Source organism: Harpia harpyja, chromosome 1, assembly GCF_026419915.1.
Source record: "Harpia harpyja isolate bHarHar1 chromosome 1, bHarHar1 primary haplotype, whole genome shotgun sequence".
Lineage (NCBI taxonomy): Eukaryota > Metazoa > Chordata > Aves > Accipitriformes > Accipitridae > Harpia > Harpia harpyja.
Genome location: NC_068940.1, coordinates 42,311,514 through 42,331,419, shown reverse-complemented (window position 1 = coordinate 42,331,419; position 19,906 = coordinate 42,311,514). Strand labels below are relative to the sequence as shown.

At 49.5% G+C, this 19,906-nt stretch overlaps 1 protein-coding gene across 1 annotated transcript in view; it reads left to right on the top strand.

The window, feature by feature from the left end:
- Positions 1-216: 216 nt before the first annotated feature.
- The window catches only part of PPP1R16B (protein phosphatase 1 regulatory subunit 16B), a 64,983-nt gene continuing 45,293 nt past the window's right edge, over positions 217-19,906 (top strand). Inside the window, exon 1 of the mRNA XM_052789576.1 lies at positions 217-282. The gene's annotated coding sequence lies outside the window, so the exon portion shown is untranslated. The remainder of the gene's footprint in view (positions 283-19,906) is intronic.

Sequence of the window (19,906 nt, the reverse complement as noted above, 5' to 3'; positions counted from 1 at the left end):
GGCCGGGCGGAGGGGCGGGCTGCGGCGTGCCGGATCCGCGCCCCCTCCGCGGCCGCGCCCCCCTCCGCGGCCCCACCTCGGGGCGGAGCGGAGCGGCGGCCGTAGCCGCAGCCGGAGCCGGAGCCTGAGGCGGGCGGGGGCCGGGGCCGGGGCTGCGCGGCGCCGCTGCCTGCCTGCCTGCCTGCCTGCCTGCCTGCCTGCCTGCCTGCTTGCTCACTCGCCCGCCCGCCCGCCTGCCCACCTGCCTGGCCAGGCCCGCTGCGCCGCGTGGAGCTGCCGCGGGTGAGTGCGGGTCCGGGGACGCGGCAGTGCGGGGAGGGGAGCGGAGCGGGGCCAGGCCGGGCCGGGCCGGCGGCCGCCGCCGAGCGGGATGCTGCGGGCGCGGCGCTGGGGCTCCTCGCTCTCCCTCCCCCGGGGAGCGGGGTGTCCGTCGGGGTGTCCGTCCGTGTATGTGTCCCCGCCCCGCCCCGGGCGCTGCCAGGGCCGCGGAGCGCTCCGCGGGCGCGGAGCGGGGTCCCCGCCGCGGCCAGGGCAGCGGCTGTAATCACGCCGCGGAGTTTCGGTAACTCCAGCCCTGTGCAATTCTAGACCGGGCTGGCGGGAGTCACTGAAATAATGCAGTCCGCTGCCTTCCCCGGGTAGCGTCAGGCACCCGGCTAATCCCTCGGTAAATTTGGCTAACCTTACCTTGGCCGCATCTAATGCTGGGGACGCAATTACCACTTTAAGGCAGTTTTGACTCCATTGAACGCGTGGCATTGGTATTTAAGTACACGTTTGTACCGTGGGTCTTTGTGCAAAAGCCAAGTCACTGAAGATGTGAATTTCTTGCGTTTGCTCGTGAATGCGTTTTCCTTATTGTATTTAGAAATCCTCTCCCTTTTGGCATGATTCGGGTGTGGAAGAAATATACTGGAAGTAGCATAAATATAAGCAACTGTAATTCCTGAAATGGCATCAGGATTGCAAGTACTGGTTTCTGTGCGAGATGAAGGTCTTTCTCGGACAGAGTCTCCTTCAGATGCTGGCAGACCAGGGGAACTTCAGCCTGAACTTCAGCCCCTTCTCCAGCTCAGGGGTCTGAGGCGTCAGTGGTGGTAGAGATGCTTTCTGTTGACAAGCCTACAAGTTCACGTTTATGTCTTTGCTTACTTATCGTGAAAAGATCTTTTCTGCACCGTGATAACTGCTCGAGGAGGATGCTTTAAGCTGTAACGGAGTAGCAGAGAAAAGTGGCTTCTCACAAATTGTCAAGGAAAGCAGAGGGCTCGCAAACCCGAGGGGGAGAAAAAAACCCCAAACCGTCTCTGTTTGAGCCCTCCTGTGTTCCCTATCAAATGCTCAGGGAACCTCGGGAGAAGCGGCTGCCTGAGCTGCCCTAGCTTTCACCTTGACCCAGCCTGCCTTGACCCGGGTGCCCTGAGCCCTGCTGTTACTGTTAAGTGCTTTTTCACAGATGGAAGGGCCAAGCGCTGTTATGGCAGAAAGCAGAAGGGGTTTTTCTGGCTGGAACTGAATTTAGTCTGGAAGGGGGATCGTGTTCGTTGTGAAAGACGTAATGTATTAAATCCTGAATGTGAAGAATACTTTTTTTGTTTATTTTTTTCCCTTCCTTGTTTAATCTCTACACTATGGGTTGGACTAAAAACTGTGGATGACGTTGAAAATACTCTTATTACATTAGTTTTATGGGTTTTGCTTCATGTCCTGAGACCTCTCATGAAGTTGAAAAAAAAAAAAACCCCACTTATTTTCCTTCTGACTGGAAAACATAAGTGACTATTTCGTAAGAAAAATAAGGTTTAAAGTGTTGAACTTCAGATATCTGTGGTGGATGTGATGAAATGCTGAGATACGGTGTCTTCTTTTTGCCATCAAGACCACGTGTCCAGGCTGCCCATTTCTAACAATGCCTTCTTGTTGCGTCCGTCGTTGCAGGAAAAATGACTCTGTGTGAGTGTGCTGGTACCAATTGTACCAGCTCCTTGGTGCTTCTGCAGCCACTTTGTTGGAACCTTATTTTCCCTTGGTTTAATAATTTATAAAATGCCTGTTGCCTGTAGGCACACTTCATCCAGTAAGAAGAAAAACATCAACCAGTGTTTACTGGTTATGGAGCCTGAGGTTGACAAATAATGAAGCTTTTGTGGATGAGGGGATGTCTCATTTTTATCTTATATAAACTTGGGAAAATGCAGGGTTTGTGCTAAAAGTCTTCTGGGGATGTTACTCCTTTCTTATCCCCATCCTTAGAAACATCTCTTGCCTGCAGTTCACAAAGTGGGTTTTGACTGTGACCTTCCTTAACCTGTTTTTGGGTCTGCTGCTTCTTTTTGCTTTTACCAATGCCTGACTCAAGTTTGGCAGCTCTTGGGTAAAGTAAGATAGCAAAATCAGGTCCTACATCTTCACAGGCTTAGCTTCTTTGGCATGAAATAGGTCAGTCTCTTTTTGGGCAACAAATTGCCCTCTCAAATCCTCTGCCAGATACTTATGAACCACTATCATCAACAGCATTTTGAATCGCTCATTGAGCTGGAGGGGGAAAATTGGCCTGCAGTTCATCTTGTCTCCTTTGAAACTGCTAAATGATGATTCAGTGACCTTAGTGGGCAAATTATATCACCAGCTAATTGGCCTAAGAAGAAAAACTTGCCTGATATCAAACAAACTGGCTGCTGCTCTTCTTCATCCTGAAACCCTCTGCTGCCCCAGGTCATACCTCCAGTTTCAAATACTTATGGGGTTTTGAGGCACTGGAAAGGGGATGTAGCGAACTCTTCCTGTTAGCCATACCTGTGCATGGTATCCACTCCACCTCCAAACAGGTTTTGAAGGTATCGTCCCTTAAACTATAAAAATCTTAACATTTCAAGCTTGCGTTCCCCTGTGGACAGCCTTTTCCTCTTCCTCCTCGGAGGGTGAAACTGCTCACTGGGGTGTAAAGTTTTTGGAGAACTTGGCTCTGCTGGGGATCCCAGCAGAGCTGAATTTAGGAGGGAGGCAAAAGCATGATGCAGGGACCCCGCTCATCACCTTGCCGTCCCCGTCCCTGCTTTGGCCAAGCCGTTTTCAGGAGCGACATGCCTCTCCCCAGCCGTGCCTGGCAGCTTTGTGGCCTGTGGCTGGGAATGCGGGTCAGGATTAGCCCCTGCGTGGGCAATGAAACGTGCCGTACGGCTGGTCAGGGCTGGGGAGAGCGGGACGATGTGCTCTGCTGGCGCTAATGGTCAGCCCGACCTCATTGCTTGTTTGCTTGTTGAAAATTGTTCAGGGCTGGCAGCTTCTCTGCAAGGAGGGCTGTAATTGCAGGCGAGCGCTGGTGTAGAAGCATCCAGGCTCTGCATATTCAGCCCTCCTTGCTTAAAGAGCTGCAGGAGTGAGCTGGGATGTGTGAAAGGGGTCAGCTGTTGGCTTTTTGCAAGGCTGTTATTCGAGTTACACCACCTCCTAGGATGGCCTTGCCAGCTGGCTCATCCTTTAGGGAAGTTTAAAGAGGCTTATCGCAATCTTCCTAGAAATCTGTCGTCTTCTATTAATCTACTTGTCTCTCGTCATCTCCCTTCCACGTGCTCCCTTGCTCATTCATCTCAACAGCACCATTCGGCCTGCGCTGCTGCCGGTCAACACCAGCTGTGCCGCTTGCCAAAGTCTTGTTTAGGGCATGTTCATTTGTTGACTGTCACTTTTTGCTGTCCAACATGGTTTTTCTTTATATATATATATATAGATAGATACTATATTTTTAAAATTTTTTTTTTGAAGCTGACGCTCCTGAAAGGACAGCCGAGCCCAGGTGCTTTGCTGGCTGGGGTGGAGGTGCTGGAGAGTCACAGTACCCAGGAGCAGTCAGACTCCAGCTCTGAGTAAGCCAAAGCCCACTCCTATGCCAGGTCCAGCTTGGCGGCGGGCTCAGCGTGAAGCACAGCTTGCCTTGCTCCTGGCAGCAGTGTAAGGGACTGGTAATTGTGGATGCAAATCACCGGCTGCTTGCACCTTCCCCTCTGAAATCAGGATAGTTCCCACTTCGGGGGGTAGCGCTGCACTTGGCTTGAGCAAACAGCACAGACGAAGGGCAGCGGAAAAAAACTGTCAGACTTTGGGAGGTGAGAGGAATCAATGCTACACCCAGGGTCTCACGGCAAAGCGGGAAAGGGTTTGTCAGTGAGAACTGATGATACTGGACTGAGTCTGGACTTGGCGGCACCCCTCGCCACCTCTGCTAGCTGGGGCAAATGTTACTTTCAGAGTAATGTGGTTCTTCCTGATGGACCTTTTCCTTGCAGGTCTTACAGAAGCATGTTGATACTGGGTTTAACAGCCACGTAGGCACCAAGGAAAAAAAATATGAATAGCTCGAGGAAGGTTAAGCCTTAATACCCATACAATGCAAACAAATGGCATATCATTCGACGTGGATTAGGTGAGCTGAGAGATCTCTGGCTCCAGGGGCCCGGATAGGAAATGCGAAGCCTTTGACAAAGGTGGCTTGGCCATCCCTGCTTCCAGAGACAGCATCTGCGTGCTGATGCAGGTACCGGTGCTGCCGGGAGCTGCCTATCTGCCTCTCCCCTCGACTTTCACAGGGATGCACTTTCTCCTGCACGACACATTGTTTGCTATCCTTGAATGTTGCTAGCTGTCAGGAAAGAGATCAGTGTGTTTTTTTCCAGAATAGTCAGCTGATTTCATCCCATGGGAAGTGGTTGAAAAGCAGGAGACAGGTGGGTTGGCATTCCTGCTTCGTAGCCTTCCATAATTCCAGCAGAAGGATAAACCGAGAAGTGCAGTTGCTGGGTACTTTTCTATGTTTGCATTTGAAAGAGCTTGATAGGCTGTGATTAATGAGGCTAAATGGAAGCTTGATAAATGGTAAATTCAAATGAACCTCAAATAAAAACATTATAAGAAGGTTTTTGGTTGCGTGCGAAGTGCAGATTGGGGGTTTCATCTAGTGCTGTTTGGTGCGTGGTTGGCAGAGCGTGTTGTATGGTCTGTGCCCCTGCTGAGGTGCGTTCCCGTGTGCCTGCTGCAGGAATAGCTGCTGTGCAGCAGGTCCTGCCCAAGCGGTGTCCGTGCAGACCCTCCTGCAGGTGGTTGTTTCATTCCTGGTTTAGATTAATGTTTCCAAATTTGGACTATCAAATCTGCATCCTGGAACCCCCATGTCCCCATATCCAGGCCCTAATTAAGGATGCTCTAAAAGCAGCGGGCCAGCTACCATGGCCTTGCAGATCAGAACCATTGGCCTAATCTATTTTTAAAGTGAAATAAACTAGAAAAAGGTACTGCCACTCTAGAATAAGAACCCACCTGGGGAGTTAACCCAGAATAGTTGTTCTGCTTTGAATTTGCACCCTATCTCACTTCAAAATAACTTTCCTTTCCATATATGCAAGCTCTGTAAGCACAGAATACAGGGCATGACTTAAACAAGATCACCCAAGAGAGCTAGGAAAACATCTTATTTTTCATGAGGTCTTCTCTGCATCACCTCCCTGCAATCTGCACATGCTCCTTAACCTTAGGCATCCTTTTCTGTAATAAGTCTGCCCTGTTTCTTGCTCGATCCCCTGCAGAGATCTGCACTCCTTTCCCACCACCACCTCTGTGGTTTGCTGTAGCACCCTGACCGCCAGCCTCCCACAGCCACCTCTGCTCTCCTCCCCTGTCCTCTGTCTGGCTTTTGTGCTGGTCGCACACAGTGAAATGAGCATCCGGAGTGTTCCTCTCCCCAGAGGTCCACAGCAAGATTGCACAAAAGTCTTTTCTGAGGCTGGATGGGACCTTATCACCTTTCTCGGTGAGTCAGTGTGAGCACTAGGTAAGAGGCAGCATCTGAGCTGGGGCTGATAACCTGAGCTGAGTGTAAGTGGCAGGCGTAAATTATTTGCAACAGCTGACCTAGGCGCTGCTCTCGTGCTGCTCTCATCTTGCGTTGGCTGGGAGGAGGAGTGGGGATATTTGCATGATGTTTTGAGTTGTGCTGAGACACTCTGCTGTTACACTGCTCCTTCGGATTTGTCAAGCTCAAGTTAAATGTATATAATTCTAACATCTCATGATTCTTTGGGCGCTGACTCATGTTTTTTTGGCCTGAATGAATCATAGCTCTTGAACTCCATTGCTAAATTCATTATGCAACAATTACAGGGTTGGAAATGCCACCTTAAGTGCACACAAACAAGCTGGCAGCAATTTTCCCCTCCTTTTCTCTTACCCTGTGTTGCCAAGAGACCTCCCTTGTGAGTTTTCTCATTAGCTCTCGCCTCTGCTCTGTAGGTGAGGGGCTGCTCGGCATGCTACCTGCGTCTTGATGCTTTGCTCTTGAGCTGGAAGGGGCAGGAGTGGCAGGTTGGGTATTTCTGGAAGAGAAGAGAGGGGACAGCCTAGGAGGGGACAGCCTAGGAGGGGAAGGCTGGAGATGTGCAGCTTTGCTCTTCATTGCTGGTTGCCTTAACTTTGTCCCAACTGCTCCATCTGACATTATGGCATAGTCACGGCATCTCTAATGATCTGTATGGGAAAACCCCAAGTATGAGGCATTGCTCTACAGTGGCTCCATGTGGCAATATTGGATGTTGGCAGCATTTCACAGGCACAAATCCTGCTTGATTACTTGCTCAACAGCTCAAAAGTCAAATACCCACATGTGATGGGTTAACCCTGGCTGGATGCCAGGTGCCCACCAGAGCCGTTCTATCACTCCCCCTCCTTCTCAGCTGGACAGGGGAGAGAAAATATAACAAAGAGCTTGTGGATCGAGATAAGGACAGGAGAGATCACTCACCAATTACCGTCACGGGCAAAACAGACTCAGTTTAGGGAAAATTAACTTGATTTATTACAAATCAACCAGAGTAGGGTAATGAGAAATAAAACCAAATCTCAGAACAACTTCCCTCCACCCCTCCCTTCTTCCCGGGCACAACTTCACTCCTGGATTCTCTACCAACCCCCCAGCGGCACAGGGGGACGGGGATGGGGTTTACGGTCAGTTCATCACACGTTATTTTCTGCCGCTTCATCCTCCTCAGGGGGAGGACTCATCACACTCTTCCCCTGCTCCAGCGTGGGGTCCCACCCACGGGAGACAGTCCTCCACGAACTGCTCCAGCATGGGTCCTTTCCACGGTGTGCAGTCCTTCAGGCACAGACTGCTCCAGCGTGGGCCCCCCACGGGGTCACAAGTCCTGCCAGAAAACCTGCTCCGTGGGCTCCTCTCTCCACAGATCCGCAGGTCCTGCCAGGAGCCTGCTCCAGCGCGGGGTTCCCACGAGGTCACAGCCTCCTTCGGGAACCCACCTGCTCCGGCGTGGGGTCCTCCCCGGGCTGCAGGTGGATATCTGCTCCACCGTGGACCTCCATGGACTGCAGGGGGACAGCCTGCCTCACCACCGTCTTCACCACGGGCTGCAGGGGAATCTCTGCTCCGGCGCCTGGAGCATCTCCTCCCCCTCCTTCTTCACTGACCTTGGTGTCCACAGGGTTGTTTCTCTTACATGTTCTCACTCCTCTCTCCGGCTGCCGAATCCCGCCGTCCCAACTTTTTTTTCCTTCTTAAAAATGTTATCACAGAGGCGTTACCACTATCGCTGATGGGCTCAGCCTTGGCCAGCGGTGGGTCCGTCTTAGAGCCGGCTGGTATGGGCTCTGTCGAACACAGGGGAAGCTTCCAGCAGCTTCTTACAGAAGGCACCCCTGTAACCCCCCCCCCCCCCCCCCCCCGCTACCAAAACCTTGCCACACAAAACCAATACACCACATGAGGAGAAAGGCCAAGGAAAGCGTGAGCCCCATGCTGGCTGTGAATTGTCCAGTAATATCTACCATTATTTTCTCTACTTTATGGTGCTAAGGTGAGATTTGGGGATTTGTGTAGGACTTGGCTTTTTATTCCCGAGTTCCTGAGCAAGAGTTCATCTGGTATGTGAAATTAAGAGGGGCTTTGTACTGGGTGAGCTTTGCTTGCTGACTTGCTTAACCCACCAAAGCAGTTGGCGGGAGCTTGTGCTGTAGATGTGTCAGCGGGATGCAGAAGGGCTGTCTCCACCATCTGCAGGATTAGATCCGATTTCTGGCTTTAAGATGCCCCTGCTACCTGAATTTGACTTTCACTACCAGAACACTGATTTTTCTGCCATCCAAATAAAACTGCTTCTCAGAACAAATATGCAGGTGAGGTACACACCAAATGGCAGGGTGGGTACCTGTGCCTGGGAAGCTCTCCAGAAAGTCTCCCTTAAGACCAGCCATTCTTCCCAGCTGAGTTCTGGCCCTTAAATCTCAGTATCTTTGGGAAGAGTCTCTCCCCTGGGCAGGTCTGCCTATTTGCATATCCAGGCATGGCTACACATTGAGGCAGCAGAGAAGGATGGCTAAACCTTGTGCTCCTGGGTGGATGAGGTTCTCTTTGGCCTGTGGCAGCAGAGCCCTAGTGCTTGTAATCCCAGAAATGGCAGAAGCAAAGTAAGAACTAGACTGATGAGGAGGAGAGCAGTACCAGCAATTCTGGTACCATGTTCATAGTCAAGTTAAGCTAAAGTATCCAAACACATATTTTCAAACTAAGCAGTGGTAAATATTTGATGAAACTGAATGTCAGAGCAACAATATTGTCAGAGCAGCAAGTCAAGCCAATGTACCATCTCTGACTGTGGCCAAGAGTAGATGCAGAAAACATAGAAAGTAGGGCACGTATGATGATGTGCGGGTTGATAACTGCGCCTAAAAATAAGGTACTTTAGAAGCATAAAATCTGCCTCGCAAGCAAGGCAGTGGCAAGCTGCTCTGAGTGTCTGATTTAAGACTGAAACTGGTGATGTTGGCACTGCAGAAAGCTGTACTAACATTTTGTTAGCGTTTGGCTAGCAAAACGTTTTGTTTCAATCTGATGGTTTGCATCTAAGATAAGGCAAGTTACTCCGGAGCTGTGCTTGGGCAGAGGTGGAAGCGAGAGGCAGTGGTGGGGCTGTTGGCGGAGATGCTTTTCCTCAGCCAAGGCCTGCCAGCAGCAGCCTGCTTCCCATGCAGGATTTCTGCTGATCTGCATTTTAAGGAGCTTTTGTCCTCTTGAAGTATTATGGTTCAACTTTCTAGAAGATGCCTTATAATATTTCTGCAGGCTTCAAGGGAAAACAGTCTTGATTGCCCTGCGGTAACAGTATCTGGTGGCACTGATCTTTGCTGCCGTTGCGAATGGGCTGATACTGTGGTACCCTATAGCAGCAACTATAGAATGGTGCTTCTCGGCATGCTGCAGGGAAGCCTGACCCGCTGTGCTGGAGGTCTGTTAGTGTCGGATCAGCAGCCTCAGGGCCCCCTTCTTGCATGCTGGTGGCTGACCTTGACCTGCAAAGTCTAGGTGGGCAGGAGGATGAATTTTCTGGAGTGGAGGGGTGACATCTGCATGGTTTAGCAGTGGAATAAGTAATTCATTGCAGAGTTCACCAAGGTATATGGGTTGTGCCTTAGACAACAAATCCAGATGTTTGAGCCGTATGGAGCAAAACATCCCACACTGCAGCATGGGTAATTCATTTTTCCCAAAATCTCACCTCTTTACTCTCCCAGAAGAGCCTGCGGGCACCCTGCTGTGGTCCCTGCACAGCAGAGGCAGGTGGGCAACTCCATCCTAAGTAGGCGTGCGGGCTCACTGATGGATGCAGGATGGGTCAGAGGGCACCTTTTTTGTGTTATTTGGTTAAGATCTTTTGAGGATTATTGGAATGATCATAGATATGCTCAATAGTGTCTGTAAGCATAAGAGTTGGAAGCATTTTGTTAGCAGTAATTAAATACAGCTGCTATTTTAAAAGGGTAAATCAGATTGTTGGAGAGAGCATCCTCTCTTAAACCTCCCTCAAAATCAATATTCCTCCTGTCAGGCGTGTAGCAAATACTTTCAAATCCTGCCAGTCATATCCAAGCCCACCACAAAGCACTGCATCATCCTGACAGCAGTGCTTCTTACCAGTCTCTCAAAACCTCTCTTCATGCCGTGATGGGCTGTTTGGCATGTTTGGCTCTGGCACCTGGGTGCTCCAAGTTGGGTGGTGGTTGTGCCCAGCTGGTGACATCTGTCCCATGGCTGGGGACAAATGCCTGGTGCTAGTGGCCTACATGGTATTTGCTCCTGTGGTCTGGTAGCCTGGGGACCTATCCTACCTTCTGCACGAGCTGATGCATCCCACTGGACCTGACCTTGGACCGTGTGCTATGGTCTAGGTGTCCAGCTTGGAAGTAGTTATTATCTCTTGGTGTCAACGTTGGTATAGCAAACTCCAGTATGGATGTGCAGGGATGAGTCTTCTCTTGCATACCAGCATCATCTCACAGCGTGAACCGAACATGCATTGTCCCTTCCTCCCACCTGACTGTTGTTGTGGTGGCTTCGTTGGCCGCTGGCATTGTCACCGCAGTGCTACAAAGTTGGCAGAATCACACCTTTGCCTTGGAAAGAGAAGAGCAAGGCAGGACTCTCTTCTTGTGGCAAAGAAACCAGAAAAAATTAAAAGTAGAGGAATGTAGTCCCATCAGATGGTAAGTCCCTGGGGGGATGCTGCGTCCCCCAGCCTGCTGTAGTAAAGCACAGCCGTGGGGGGGCTGCATAGCTGTATGGGGGCAGGTGGGGTACCCGCTCTCGTTGTCAGCTCTGTGCAATGCATTGGTGCATCGCACAGAGGTGACAACGAGAGCGGGCATCCCCTGGGAAAGGCACATCCCTCTTAATAGCTGAGACCCTGTAGAAGCCCTGCCGCTGAAACATCCCATGTTGGCATGGCTTGAGGTGCCTAGGAGCTGTATATGGAAAATCCAGGCACTTATCTAGCTTGTTGCTGTGCCAGAATAGGGCTGTTCCCAGGATTTTTTTTTCCTTTTTTTCCCATGGGCCAAAATGTGTGTAAGTGGCTTTAGACAATAGAAGGATTTCTGTTAAAAAGATTGGGGTGCGGGCGAATAGGGCTTTAATTTGTATCTTAAGGGAAGGGTGTGGGCTCTTGCGATGGTGTTTTTGAGATTCTGTTGGAAATTAGCTTTGTTTTTTTCACATGTCATTTTAAAGCCTGTTTTGGGAAAAAAAATTGTTGTTTTTCAAATTACAGATCTCTAAATGTGTAGTTTAAAATGTCAGGAAGGGGGATGCAGTTTTGGAGGACTCCCCACATCTGTCTGTTGCAGGGCTGATAAAAAATGGAAGCTTTAACCAGAAAAACAAATAAAAGGAGGTAATATCACTGTCACAGATGGGTTGGGCTGCTTTCCCTGCAGGTGTCTGCATTGCAACCCACACTCACATATAATGTGCTGTGGAAAAAATAAATGGAGAGCTGAATCGGAGACTTATGCCCTCAATTAATTTTTGTTCCACATAATCGGAGCTGCTGCATGCCTTTCCTTCAATATTTAACTGCCTGGCTCAGAAGATGGGGCTGCTCTCGTGCGAGGGAAGTTGGGATTCGGTTCATGTTTGCACAGAAATCCTGTTCTGATCTTTCTTTGCCTAAGGGCAGGGATCCTGCTGCTCCTCTGACGCTAGAGATAAATTTTGTTAGCAGATACTTTTCTTTGGGAGAGCAAAGGGGAGAGGGGAGTGGTATGTAATGAATTCTTGAAGGAATAAAATTTCCTTGTCTTCAAGCATCGTCTTCTCTAGAGTCCTATCTGCTGCCCCGAGCCTGCGTCTGTGCTGTCTTGGGTACAGTCAGTGGGGAGCAGAGGGGAGAGCTTTGCTTGTGGCTTGATGTATACAGTCCTCATCTAAGGAAAAAAAAAATCAGTACAATTAGTGCATGCTCTCTGCAGATTTACAGGCTGTTGAATAGTTTTCTCTATTATACCAGGTTAAAAGGGGATGGCTCGTTTTGGTGTGTAGTTTGAAATTGAGCCCCGAACGTAGTTTCTGATTTTTAACTCGATTCAAAATCACGGTTAGATTTTCAAGTTCAAACTAACTGAAATATCCCTCTCCCTTCTCTGTGTGGCAAGCTGATGGCCAAGACCCCAGGGTGTCTGTTTTTACCGATTCACTGATTGACCTGAAAGCAGGAGGCAAACCTGAGGTTTCACCCTCAGAAAGCAAAAGGAGGCTGAGCAGTTTCTGCAGCTCCAAGGCACCCTCAAAGGTGCACCCAGCGCCTGGTCTGGAGCTACGCCTCAAACCGGGGGCTGGAAGAGCCCACCTTGCCCATAGATGTGGAGGGTGAGCCAGTGAGAGCGGAGCTTGGCTGCCTCGCCTCCGGAGCCTGGTTGGTAAGTAGGATGCTAGGGAATAAAAATGGAGAGGGGAAGAAGAACCCCAGACTTGTAATGAACATAAAAACTATCAACATAAAGGTTCTAGATTTGAAAATCTACCCAGGCAAGCACAGTTTAATGCAGAAAAGTGGCAGCCTCAAGAGAGCTGTGTGGAGCAGACAGAAAAGAGCATTTGCTCTATGGAGCTTCTAGATTAAGGTTTTCTAAAACGCCTCCAAGTCCTGCTGCCTTGCACTGGGAATTGGGCTTAAGGAGCAGCTTTGCACAAGAACCATGTAGAGGGAAACAAGCGCTGAGCGGGTCTAGCTTTAATGCTCTGCCTCGCTCTTAAATCACGCATGTAAGCTGTGCTTGGGCTTGTGTCCTACTAAAGCAAAGCCCTCCGTGGCTGCGGCCGTGTCCAATGAACCCAAAGACCCAGGTCTCCAGCTGTAGATAGGAGCTTAATGGCTGGCATATGTACATCTGGGGACCACCACAGATTTGTTTTGCTCGTCACTGAGGTGCCACTGGAAAGAGCAGCGTGTTTCCAAGGACGCTGATGTGGGGGAGGACTGCTTGGCACAGCAGGTCCTTTTTTAAGGAAGCCCACATTGAAATATTGGTGAGAAAAAGAATGTATATTGTGCTGTGTTGAGTGTTTACAGGAAATATATAGTGAAAATACTGAGGGGCTTTCCTCAAACAACTGCCAATATTGTTACGAGTGGAACAGTTGGGAGGAGAAAAGAATGAGGCACTTAAAATTTTCTGTTACCAGCATTGGCTCAAAGAGATTTTTTGACTTGCTGTTTCACTTTTTTTCTTCTTGCTTGTATTTCATTCCCACTGCTAGGAAGGAGCTCGTTGAAGAGGGAGAGATTATCTGGAACTAGAGATAAAGTGGCCGAACCAAAATGTGTTTAATTCTCTGGGGAAGAATTTAGCTTTAAATTTTGAGCTTTCCATTAAGCTAGAAAAATAACTTACGTTGATGCACCTTCACCACCAAACTTACCTTTGCATCAAGCAGCAATGAAACTTCCTTTGCTGCAGATCGGTAAAACAGTATCTTCACTTTAAGAAGGTAATTGGGGCACAGATTAAGTTACTTACTTTGCATACAAGGAACCTGCGGGAAAGCCAAGAATCTCTCCCGAAACTCCCGATTTCTGATGAGATCTCTCGCCCAGAAGACTTCTGTACCTGCTCTTCCTCACTAGCACTCCAGGGCAGACTGTAGGATTTATGTTCTCCAAGGGGTCTTGGCTGAAACCTCTTTTTTTTTTTTTTGATTCTTTTTTTCTTTTTAAAGTGATGTTTCCTGCCATTTTCCCCTTCGTTCCTTCAGGAGGAACCATTCATTTGGTAGCGCTGAGCATCTGCTGCTTAAAATGCTGCAGAAGCCCTGAGTGAGGAAAGGAGCTGTTTGCTTCTAAAATACCGGTGAAATTAAATCATGCAGCAACAATTTTCATAATTTTCACTCCTCTGTGTGGTTAACCTGTGGGTGCTGTGGGGGTCGCAGCACGGTGCAGGGAGAATCACATGGTGCGTTCAAGGAGAATTTGCTACCAGAAGCAACGGCCGGAGCTGTTAGAGTAGCACCGAGGGACGAGTAGGGTTTCACCAGTACCTCATGGCTGGAGCCCAGGACTAGGAATAACAATCCTGAGGTGATGGTGTAGCTCTTGCAGTGAGTTGGCTGCCTGAAGTCAAGCAAGTGACCTTGTTCAGTATTCATCTGTTCATCAGTGGATGCTCTTGACCTCTGGAAAAGGGTTTGTTGCATATTATTTTGAAAGTACTGGCTTAGGTGCATGTCAAGCTGTTGTTTAATGTGCCGCCTTGGGCTGCGTTCAGGGTGTGTGTGTTACCAGCGGCAGGTTTCTGATTTCAGCTTTGCTATCAGCCCTGACATCCTGGAGGAGATGGTGGTCAGTGCCCACCCGCGTCGCAGTGGTTGCACAGAGATCCAGACAAGGGAGGTGGTACAACCTGTCTGGCAGGGTGTGATATTAGAGAAATAACAATTTCAGTTTCAGAAAAGAAAGGAGACCCTTCAGGAGGCTGGAAGTGCTGTGTTTTGAATTGCTTACCACTGCAGCCTTTCACCATGGTCATTCTTTCCTCCTCCTCCCCTGGGCTTTGTAGGAAGTGTGACTGTCCTGTAGCATTGCAGATGAAAGCAAATGTTTTGGGGCCGTGATTCCTCGGAGGGGCAGGTGTGTCTCTTGTGATTTGAGCTCCCTTTCTCAGTTTGCTGTATGGTTGCTGTTGGTATCTGACCCGCTGTCTGTCTTCATTTGGAAGACCCAGTGGCTGAGTCCCCTGTTATAGGTGCGTAAGGCTGTAGTGGTTTGGGTAGTTGGGTGGTTGGGCTTGATGCAGTGCCCTTGTTGACGATGCTCTAATTAAATGTTTTTCCAAAAGGCAGGAGGTGAGAGAAGCAGTTATAATAAGGAAGGAAATCCTGGTTCTAGGCTGTGGTGGTCTTAGCATGAAAGACCCTCTTGTCTTGATCACCCTGTACTAATAAAAACAAAACAAAAAACACCCAAAAAACTCTACAAACCCTGAGAGCTCTTGATCCAGAACAGGGCTCACTGTTCCCATCTGCAGGCCAGAAGTGGGGTTTGGTTTCCCATCGTCCCAAATGTATTGCAGATTGCTACAAGGAGCAGCTTGCGTGACAGTGGTGGGGTGGGGAGCGCCTTGGCAGAGCTGGCGTAGTTACGTGCTCGGCAGTGACACGGTTTAGGAAATGACTTGGAACATGTTCCTCCAGGGAGGGTGGGAGGGGGATGCTGCTGCCCTTCTCACCCCTGGTCTGGGCTGTGGGGAGGGAGGGAACGGACCTTGGGTCTTTGTGTATGGTCAGCCCCGTGGCACATCCATGCGTTGGGCAGCCCCCCTGTGTCCCCCTCCTTGTTCTCCCTTGGGGACAGTTGAACTCCTGGGCCTTTCTTTCCCTACTGCTCCTGCCTGTCCCTCAAGTCTCTCACTTCCTTCTCTCAGTAGCTTTCTGGCTGTCTCCAGACAGTGTTACGGCTGCTGGGCTGCCAATGAGCTCTTTCCCTCATCGGGGAGCAAGCTATGAAGATCTGCTCTGCTGCTTCCTCCGAGACTTTGGGGAGATCCTGGCCAACGGCAGAAACAGCAATACACAACATGCATCTTCAGCCACTTTGGATCATCAAGCAGTGGCAATCCTGAAAGTGATGCCTGAAAGAGAAGCCTGTGAATTCTTCGTTGGTGCTCGTTGCCAGAGGATGGGTTCAGCAAAAGGGCTGTGATGGGCTGGTCATCTAGCATTTCATGGGGCAGGATGATGGCATAGATTGGCCTTGGCCCTTGTAGGAAGCAGAAGGGGTCAATTTGGCAATTTCTCACCTTGCCATGGTGCAGGAGTTGACTCTTAATGACATAAATAAATTGGGCAGCCATGTCCTCTGCAGGCTACTTATGTGCTCAGATCCCTCCTATAGGCTTTCATGCTTGGTTTCCAATTCCAGCTGAGAGAAGATTAGCTTGGGGTGGGGAGGAGAGGGCTATTTCTGTCGCTCTTCATGCCACTGACTTGACTTTATGCTGCAAACGCAGACGCTTCACCTAATCGGCTGGGCCCAATCCTGCAGGTGCCTCCCCACAAGTGATACAGCGAATGCGAATGATCTTGATTTCAGAAGTCGCTGCTCGCATACCTGGGTCTTGAATTTTACCTTTGCTTCAAAGATGCACAACTTAGTTCAGCAACTAGAGAATTCTTCTATTTCATTTCAAGGTGTCCCATTCAAGGGTTGCTCTTCCATGGTTTGTGTTTATTTTTTTTAAGTGGAATAAAACTGAAGTCATTTGATGACACTTAAGTGAAGGACTCTTATAAGTGTTTGCGTTCTGCTTCAGTATCATGCTGTGCTTTAAGTAGTGCCTTGGGGAGATGTGACAGAGGATTTGCAGGTCTTACTTCCAGCTTCATCGTCTGGTGGGGAGACAAGAAGGCTCCCCAGCATCACGCAGCAGCATGGCTCTTTTAATGGATCCAGCTCCAACCTCAGCAATATTATGGCAAAGTGTCTGCAAGTTGAATGCTTTGTAGGAAGGTCGAGGGGGGCAGCTCTGAGTGTGTGCTGGAACAAGAGAATAAGCATACTTGTTTTTCTCCATTGCGGGATGCAAGTGCCAACCTCTAAATGTAAAATGGGAAGAAGTGTGTGTGTAGGAGACGAAGGACCCCTCCAGGCAGGGTTGGTGGTACAGGGTAGGCAGCTTGTTGCAACCACTGACTCAGTAAACTCTCGCTTCATAGAATCGCCATCTCTTCTCGTGTTGCAAGTGAATAACCAGTCCCCTGAAAGTCCTTTTGGGCTTAGTGAGATGAATCTTGTACTAACGTGAGACAAAATGTACAGGAAATGCAAACTTTTTAAAAAAAAAGATTGTGTTTGCCGACACTTGCATGCCCTTTGTAGAGACTGATCTTTGACATGGTTGGAGCGGGTCTTTCTCTGCCGCAGTGCCGAGAGGAAAGTGATGGCATGAGCGCAATACAATAGTGAGCATCTCACCTTCCTTTTGGCTCCTGAAATAGTCGCCCGTTGTCCCTGCAGGGCCAGGGGCCACGTGCATCTGGCAGGATGTGCTCAGCACAGCGACGGGCAGATCTGCTGAGTTCATGGAAACACAGCTCGGTCAAACACGAGGAACAGCGCTTTTTTTTTTTCTTCTTTAAATAAAACAGAAACCAAAATGCGATGCCTTGCAAACCACAGACACCCACACAGCCAGCTTCTGTGTTGCTTTGCAGGTAAACAAATGCTGGAGCCTGAAACTGTGCTATAGTTAGACTGACCAGTTTGTGCAATGAGAAGTCAATGTGACATTTTTTTGGTACAGGGAATAAACCAGGTCATTGGAAAAGAGGCAGCCGGAGTGATGGAGCCAAAGTCTTTCTGAGGCTCTGGGGTCCATGGAGGATGCTAGGGGACTTGTGCCTAAGTCTGGGAGAAGTTGAGCTGTGTCCCCTTCAGGAAGACCTCTCATGGTGACCTCTCTGCTCCTTTAGAGGTTCATTTGCTGGTTGGTTTGAGGAGACACTGGTGTCTGGTACTTCCAGAAGATGTCTCCTGGTGTTTGTGGATCTCCCGTCTCCATTTCATTCCCTTCTGTAGGCCACTCGAATCTCCCTTTTGTTCTGTTGTGAGAGCAGAGGAGCTGCTGGAGGATGAGGTGCATGCAGGAAAGCTGAAACACAGGCAAGTAGAGCAAGCCATGCTTCTCCTCTCCTTATAAATCAATGTCCTGTTGCTCTTTCCAAGGTGCAGTCCTAATACCACCAAGAAAGCTTCCAGCTTTTGGGGGGGAAACAGGGAAACTCTGAAATAAGCTTTCTTTGCTTTAATAAACCTGCAGAATTAGGTCCTTGTTTCTACTTCAGGTGTGTTTTTGAAAATATTTGTTCATCTTTCAGCAAACAATAGCAGAAGTGGCCTGGAAAAGGAGCAGGGTGGGAGTGCCACACGTGGTATGCCGAGAGGCATTTCCTGCCCTTATCTCCCCTCCTTCGAGGTATTGTAAACGGGGCGTCAGATCTGCAGCCTGTGTTACTGCAGTGGAGATCGCCAAAAAAGATACTTTCCCAGGAATGCTTGCAAGGGGCAGGAGCCGTGCTGTGCAGAGCCAAGTTCATGAGAGGTGGTAAACAGCTTTCCAGCCAAGTGCCTGTGCTTGGAAAATGCATCTGCCCCCAAATAAAAGCTTTTTGGAAATTGGGCTGCATTTACGCTGTGCTTGTCAGCAGGGTGTCTGGGTGCTGTGGTGAGTCCCGGCTCATGGGGGCTGTGGGCAGGGGTCAGGGAGAGCTGTGTGGGGCTCTCATGCCATGGAGGAGCCGTGGCATGCTTCCCTTGCTTTCCAGTGGCATGCTGAAGTCTTGCGTTGATATTTTCCATCTCAGGCAAGCGTTTGAATTTCTAGGTAGTATCCCTCTTATGAAAAATTTTGCAAGGATTTGGGTTTGTCCCTATGTGGAACTAAAGCATTTTTTTTTTTCAATTTTAAGTTCTTATGGGATGGAACAGGGTTGGGTTTTTTTTGTTCAGGTCTATCCTGAAACCCTCAAAATAAGGTTTGCAGGTGCTGCTGAAGCTGTCCTTGGCCTTCTGTTGGCCATTTACTGGATAAAGTGACTGCCCAGGACCTGCCTGTGTGCTCTGGCTGAGTTTGTTTGTTTTCAGTTCTCAAACCAATTATCTTGTGGAGGAAATGGCGTGCCTTGCTGTCAGTCTGCTGAGATATTTATAGGTAAGGTCAAATCCCTGTGGAAGGTCTGTAGCAATGTCTGGAAGGAGTGGATGTCTCAACTTTGCAAAATTCACTGGGATGTGATGGATGTGCTGCATGGCATGAACGTTTCCCTGCAGCTCCTCAGAGTAATGCCTCCACGATTGGGCTGCTTTGCCCTCTGAAGAGTGATGAACAATGGCTTTTTGTGGCTTGGCTGGATGGGGTAAGGTTTGGTATCTCACCTGGGTCTAGCTACCTCTCTTCTGCTGCTATTTTTCCCATAGATGCTTTGCATCCATTGTGTACGAGACTGTTGCTTCCTTTCTTTCGGGGCAGGAGAGTTGAGCAAGGAATGGCTTCATCTGCCCTGTTGGGGCTTTCTCAGGTGCTTGTAAATACTTAAGCTCTCCACAGTCTCCCTTCCCCATCAACTTTTTTCTCTCTCCCCCCCCCCCCCCCCCCCCCAAGCTGGCTGAACCATAAGAGCTCTTGTCTTGTATGTGGTTATTTGCAGCTTACCTTGATTTGGCACACTTACCTTGCCGTTCAATGTGCTTTGCATGGGTCTATTTGGAAAGGACTCGTTCAATTTGCTCATGACATTGGCTTTGCTTCAAATGCACCTTTCTCTGTTGGACCGCTTCTTAAACCTGGGACGCATTTACTCCTCCTGTGCAGCAGATGATTGGGTGGCTGCCCATGGGTCCCCTGGTTGATCATTCTTTGGGCAGCACTGCTCAGAGCTCTCTGATGTCATGGTCACACCAAGAGTCTGGGGCTGTGATTTAACTGCTCTTGTTGCTGTGCTTGTGGAGCCTGTACAGCAAAACCAGAATGAGCTAGCCTGTGGTAAAGAAAAAACCTGAATGAAGGGAGAAATTAACACAAATCCCCATGTTTTTAAGTAGCTGAAGTGGTTTAAGTGTTAGTAATACCTTCCTGGGAGCCACATCCTATCCATCTGCCCTCAGCTAGGGCTGGGGTGAGAAGGGGCTGATGGATGAAGTAGAAGAGTGCAGATGATGCTCCTGGTGGGTAAAGCCCCTCTGGGAAAACCTGCTTGGCCTTGGGGTGCTGGATGGGTAGCCCCGTGCATCTCTAGCCTCTGGCTTCTGGGTTATTTGTGCTGGGACAGTCTCATGTGGTGCCTGTGGCTGCCCTGGACCCTGCCACTGCAGTCTTGGTCCCCTCTGCCCTGTGTTTTGCTGCTCAGACCAAAATGCTTCAGGGAGGTGGCTGCTGGTGTGCATCAGTGCAGTGCAGTCCTGGCTGCGGTGTTGGGGACACCTGTAATGAGGGGTGAGGGTTACACTGGAAGGGGCCAGCTGGAAGGAATGACGTGTCTCAGTACTTGAATGTCTCTGGAGTTGTCTGAGGAGTGGTA